This window comes from Sander lucioperca, chromosome 6 (genome assembly GCF_008315115.2).
Source record: "Sander lucioperca isolate FBNREF2018 chromosome 6, SLUC_FBN_1.2, whole genome shotgun sequence".
NCBI classification, from domain to species: domain Eukaryota; kingdom Metazoa; phylum Chordata; class Actinopteri; order Perciformes; family Percidae; genus Sander; species Sander lucioperca.
Window position 1 is genome coordinate 23,465,544 of NC_050178.1, and position 6,576 is coordinate 23,472,119.

At 41.2% G+C, this 6,576-nt stretch overlaps 3 non-coding genes across 3 annotated transcripts; all 3 read right to left on the reverse strand.

The window, feature by feature from the left end:
* Window positions 1–355: 355 nt before the first annotated feature.
* Window positions 356–427, reverse strand: trnae-cuc. Its single transcript has one exon. It is a non-coding gene; the product is annotated as a tRNA-Glu (tRNA).
* Window positions 428–1,913: 1,486 nt separating this feature from the next.
* trnae-cuc lies at window positions 1,914–1,985 on the reverse strand. The gene has a single exon. It is a non-coding gene; the product is annotated as a tRNA-Glu (tRNA).
* A 1,350-nt stretch (window positions 1,986–3,335) lies between these two features.
* Window positions 3,336–3,407, reverse strand: trnae-cuc. Its single transcript has one exon. It is a non-coding gene; the product is annotated as a tRNA-Glu (tRNA).
* Between the last annotated feature and the right edge of the window lie 3,169 nt (window positions 3,408–6,576).

The following is a 6,576-nucleotide window of genomic DNA, read 5'->3' on the forward strand; positions in this document are numbered from 1 at the left end:
CTTAGATTTACCTATGCTCTCCGTCTCTGCAAGATTGGGAATGATTGAGATTTCTCTTGGCACAGCTACCAGAAGACTTCCAACTTTCAGACAGATTGCTCACGTCACAGCTACGTCTTCGAGCTCAGTTGGAGGCTGCTCAGTAACGCTCAGCCATCACTGGAAAAGTGCTTCTAATTTCCTTCACTGGTCTCCTTTGCAAGTCTACTGCGTCTCTTTGTCCATTAATGTTACCGTCTACGGGGGTTGCCAGTGTCCAGGAGGTGAACCGTCCTCTCGAGCTTCCTGTCCACACTTGGTCTGCACGGGGACCTGAGCCGCCGACCCTCCCTGACAACCACCACCCAAAAGCCAATTCCCTGACCGGGAATCGAACCCGGGCCGCGGCGGTGAGAGCGCCGAATCCTAACCACTAGACCACCAGGGAGCACACCCTTCATGAGCATGTAATAAAACCAAACTGCCTGTAGTGATGAATTATATAAAGAATTATAATCAAACTTTAACCTAATTGTTTTAGAGATAGACAGTCAACCATCATCCCTGTCCACAAGGAGCCAAGGACCAAAGGAATGGTCCCTATTCCTCAGAAACTGCGGCCCTTTCCTGTGGGGTGCCGCAGGGTTCTGTGTTAGGTCCGCCTTTATTTGCATTGTACATGCTCCCCCTGGGACATATAATAAGCCAAGTTGGAGATATTTCTTATCACTTCTATGCAGATGACATCCAGCTGTATGTCTCTTTTGAACCAGAAGACACTGATAAAGTGTTGAAATTGCTTAAATGTTTCAATTCGATCAAGGATTGGCTCGCAAACAACTTCCTACAGCTCAACGAAAATAAGACCGAAGTCCTTATTGTTGCTCCGGACACTTTATCTTCCAAGATAAGTCAGCTGCTGGGCTCCTTGTCCTCAGCTGTTCAGTCCAAACTGAAAAATCTTGGTGTTATATTTGATAATAACATGTACTTGGATCAACATATTAAATCTCTGACCCGCACATGTTTCTTTCAATTAAGGAATATTGCCAAACTTAAGAGGAGCTGTTTCACATTCTGAGCTTGAGATGATCATTCATGCTTTTATATCATCTCGGCTTGATTACTGCAACTCTATTTTCACCTGTCTTAGCAAATCATCCCAGGACCGTCTACAAATAGTCCAGAATTCTGCTGCAAGGCTGCTGACCAGATCTAGCAGGATGTCGCACATCACTCCGATTTTATATTCATTACATTGGCTTCTGATTAACCTCAGGATCAAATTTAAAGTTTTGTTTCTGACTTATAAAGCTTTGCATGGTCAGGCTCCAGTGTATATCTGGGTTAGGGTTTGGGTTATGACACAATCGTTAGCCTTGTTAGGGTTAGGGTTAACCCTAACAAGGCTAACGATTGTGTCATAACCACGAGACTTACTCTCGCATAGTAGAGGAATTACCGTATAGTACAGGAGAAGCTCGCAGGCAGTTTGGACTTACATTAGCTGTTTAAGTTTAATTACTAATGTTAACTAGCATTTTAGTCATCAATGATTAGCCTGTGTCCATGTTATCTCCTTAGATTTACCTATGCTCTCCGTCTCTGCAAGATTGGGAATGATTGAGATTTCTCTTGGCACAGCTACCAGAAGACTTCCAACTTTCAGACAGATTGCTCACGTCACATCTACGTCTTCGAGCTCAGTTGGAGGATGCTCAGTAACGCTCAGCCATCACTGGAAAAGTGCTTCTAATTTCCTTCACTGGTCTCCTTTGCAAGTCTACTGCGTCTCTTTGTCCATTAATGTTACCGTCTACGGGGGTTGCCAGTGTCCAGGAGGTGAACCGTCCTCTCGAGCTTCCTGTCCACACTTGGTCTGCACGGGGACCTGAGCCGCCGACCCTTCCTGACAACCATCCCCCAAAAGCCAATTCCCTGACCGGGAATCGAACCCGGGCCGCGGCTGTGAGAGCGCCGAATCCTAACCACTAGACTACCAGGGAGCACTCCCTCCATGAGCATGTAATAAAACCAAACTTCCTGTAGTGATGAATTATATAAAGAATTCGCATTGAGAGAGAGAGAGAGAGAAAGCACTACCAGCGTTGCTATCGCGGCTGGTAATCAGCTCTAGGCACAAATGTTCGATTTCTGAAGTGGATTTGTAAATATGCCTTGTTTGTTTCTATATCTGTATTCTGAATGAATGAATAAAAAATGAAAAACCTCTACTGCAGCTCTCCCTCTCCTGTCCACCAGATGGGGAGGTTGTTCTGACAATAACGGAGCAGCTCCCCCCTGGACAACTGAATCCTGCTGAATATGAATGAGTGAGTTTGTGAGTTATTAAGTTACAACCAATCCCATGAAATGCTTTGCATCAAATATAGAAAAGGGGATTGACCTGTGTGTGTGATGTAGCCCTGTGATAGTCGCTTAGACTGAAAATAATATAGAGAGTGAGGAATGAAGACATGCAGTCAGGGAATAGTATAGCCTACTGCATATAGACATACACTGCTGCCCTCACACACCTCTTTGCGTTCATTATTGCGTTCATTATTATCATTATTCCCTAACAAGGGTTGCTTGAGTGTTACTGTCTACAGGGGTTGCCAGTGTCCAGGAGGTGAACCGTCATCTCGAGCTTCCTGTCCACACTGGGTCTGCACGGGGACCTGAACCGCCGACCCTTCCTGACAACCACCCCCCAAAAGTCAGTTCCCTGACCGGGAATTGAAGCCCGCAATGGCTAGCTGCGTATAAAAGGCTCCATTACCTTGTATCTCACGTTATGGCTCCGTAGCAGACGTTTTTGTAAAAATAGGCTAACGATTGTGTCATAACCACGGGACTTACTGTCTCATAGTAGAGGAATTACCGTATAGTACAGGAGAAGCTCGCAGGCAGTTTGGACTTACATTAGCTGTTTAACTTTAATTACTAATGTTAACTAGCATTTTAGTGATCAATAATTAGCCTGTGTCCATGTTATCTCCTTAGATTTACCTATGCTCTCCGTCTCTGCAAGATTGGGAATGATTGAGATTTCTCTTGGCACAGCTACCAGAAGACTTCCAACTTTCAGACAGGTTACTCACGTCACAGCTACGTCTTCAAGCTCAGTTGGAGGCTGCTCAGTAACGCTCCGCCTTCACTGGAAAAGCGCTTCTAATTTCCTTCACTGGTCTCTGTTGCAAGTCTACGGCGTCTCTTTGTCCTTGAGTGTTACTGTCTACGGGGGTTGCCAGTGTCCAGGAGGTGAACCGTCCTCTCGAGCTTCCTGTCCACACTTGGTCTGCACGGGGACCTGAGCTGCCGACCCTTCCTGACAACCATCCCCCAAAAGCCAATTCCCTGACCGGGAATCGAACCCGGGCCGCGGCGGTGAGAGCGCCGAATCCTAACCACTAGACCACCAGGGAGCACTCCCTCCATGAGCATGTAATAAAACCAAACTGCCTGCAGTGATGAATTATATAAAGAATTCGCATATAGAGAGAGAGAGAAAGCACTACCAGCGTTGCTATCGCGGCTGGTAATCAGCTCTAGGCACAAATGTTCGATTTCTGAAGTGGATTTGTAAATATGCCTTGTTTGTTTCTATATCTGTATTCTGAATGAATGAATAAAAAATGAAAAACCTCTACTGCAGCTCTCCCTCTCCTGTCCACCAGATGGGGAGGTTGTTCTGACAATAACGGAGCAGCTCCCCCCTGGACAACTGAATCCTGCTGAATATGAATGAGTGAGTTTGTGAGTTATTAAGTTACAACCAATCCCATGAAATGCTTTGCATCAAATATAGAAAAGGGGATTGACCTGTGTGTGTGATGTAGCCCTGTGATAGTCGCTTAGACTGAAAATAATATAGAGAGTGAGGAATGAAGACATGCAGTCAGGGAATAGTATAGCCTACTGCATATAGACATACACTGCTGCCCTCACACACCTCTTTGCGTTAATTATTTTCATAATTTAATTATCAACAAGTGCCAACTATATTTTCCCACAATGGCTAGCTGCTTCTAACCCAGCTAACGTGAGATGCTCTCTCCTTTATTGGCACCAAATCAAATTATTTGACAGTGCATTCATTCTTCTATTACCTAAAGTACCTGCAATATGACATTACATTACGTTACCCTTTTATCCAAAGCAACTTACAATTGCTATATATCAGAGGTTGCACGCCTCTGGAGCAACTAGGGGTTAAGTGCCTTGCTCAGGGACACATTGGTTGATGTATTGCAGTGGGAATCAAACTTGGATCTCCCACACCAAAGGTATGTGTCGTATCCATCCATCACCACCCATAAAATATTTAGGAATTTATAAAATGTTCTAAAAAGTTATTCTCTTGTACTCAGACCCGGTCAGTGTAACGCTTATCAGTTCAATTTTCTAAGCACAAACAGACATTTGGAAAAACAGAAAAATGGGTTCAAATATCCAATTTTTCATTTTTTCCGCCTTGACAAATAAAAAAATTGGATCTTTAAACTGTTTTTCCAATTTTCTGTTTTTATTCAGAGGATCAGAAATTAAAAAAATTACAAAATTGCGTCTGGGCTCCAATTATTCAATACTGTAATGGTATTCTCTCCCTCTACTTTGTGGAATATGCAGGTCATTAACTGCATATGGACCAAAAAAAACTAGAAACTGATAGACTTTGGGGTCAGAGGTGCAACTGATGGTTTCGTGTGGGGGGGTGGGGTGTAGCTAGGCGGGACGAGGGAGAGAATACAGTTTAAAGATCCAATTTTTAAATTTGTCAAGGCGGAAAAAAATTGAAAAATTGGATATTTGAACCCATTTTTCTGTTTTTCCAAATGTCCGTTTGTACTTAGAAAATTTAACTGATAAGTGTTACACTGACCTCCAATATCCACTTTTTCATTTTTTTCCACCTTGACAAATTAAAAAATTGGATCTTTAAACTGTTTTTCCAATTTTCTGTTTTTATTCAGAGGATCAGAAATTTAGAAAACTACAAAATTGCGTCTGAGCTCCAATTATTCAATACTGCCATGGTATTCTCTCCCTCGTTCCTCCCACTAGAAACCATCAGTTGCACCTCTGACCCCAAAGTTTTTTTTGGTCCATATGCAGTTAATGACCTGCATATTCCACAAAGTAGAGGGAGAGAATACCATTGCAGTATTGAATAATTGGAGCCTAGACGCAATTTTGTAATTTTCTCAATTTCTGAAACAGGTTAAAGATCCAATTTTTTTAATTTGTCAAGGCGGAAAAAAATGAAAAAATGGATATTTGAAGCAATTTTTCTGTTTTTCCAAATGTCTGTTTGTGCTTAGAAAATTGAACTGATAAGCGTTACACTGGCCAGTCTTAACGTTTTTGCAGAATCCTTTTTATTTAGGCATACCGAGGCGCGCTAAAATCGTTATTTTGATTTGTTGGCAACAGAAATTGTAGCAACAAGTTGTAAAAACACAAGCCTGCTCTCGGGAAATAGTAAGTCGTGTAAGTTACAAACGTCCCACTGACGTTTTTCTTTGTAATAAATGTGTAACTATGTGGTAACAACAAAATAATAAACATCACAACCAGAGGAAAGAGGAAGTGATCTCAGCGTGATTTTTATGCTACATTCGGGTACACTCAGAAGCATCGGAATTTTGACTGACATGCACAAACAAATACAAATAGATGATTTTTCTCACAGTGGGTGCTGAGAGAACATGCAAGCCGTATTAACAGGACGTGTTGTCTTCCTGTCGACCAATAACTTGTTGTCCTTCAGTGTCAAAACATTTTCTTTTAATGTTTTTGAACCATTTTTTGATGCTTCTGACGCTTTTTAAAAAGTTGTTGTCATTTTTTTAAATTCATGGTCAATAAACCTAATTTATATGACATTATAACCCAATTTTTAGCTTAAAGAAAAGCAGAAATTATGAATTATTTGGACTAATAGTAAAGTTCAGAGGATGTTGAGTGGATTTCAAAGTTTAGTTTCAGCATACTGTTTTGAAACCATTTAAATTATTTTTTCAAATGCTTTAAAAATGTAATAAAACACCCAAAACTCAATGGAAGTAATCATTATGTTTTTTTAAATCTTGTATGGGTTCCATACAACGTACATCCACGCATCCATTGTTATATTTGGGGCAATTTGGTTGAAAGAAACCCATATTTCTGTTATCAAAATCTTTGAAAATGGGTCAAATTTGACCCGAGGACAACACAGTGAATGTTACATATATATCATGACATTTAATCTGTGAGAATATTAATTAAAACGTTCTATTATCTATAGTTCTCACTGTTTTAAGCGATTGTGATAGTGATAATAATACTAATAATAACGCTAAAATGTCTAATTAAAGCGCATTTTCGCATTGCAACTCAAAGAAAGTATTTGCTGCATACATTCTACATAAAAAACAACAGCTAGTACCGGGTACCCATATACTAGTACACAAAAACCCTTTTTTGTACCTGTTTTATACAGTCTACGGTCGCGACAGATCTCGGGGTTTGCGGTTTACGAGGAACATTGAATGCAACATATTTCCTGTTCAAAGGATAGCTACACCGTCAGTTCAAGCCAAATGTAGATTA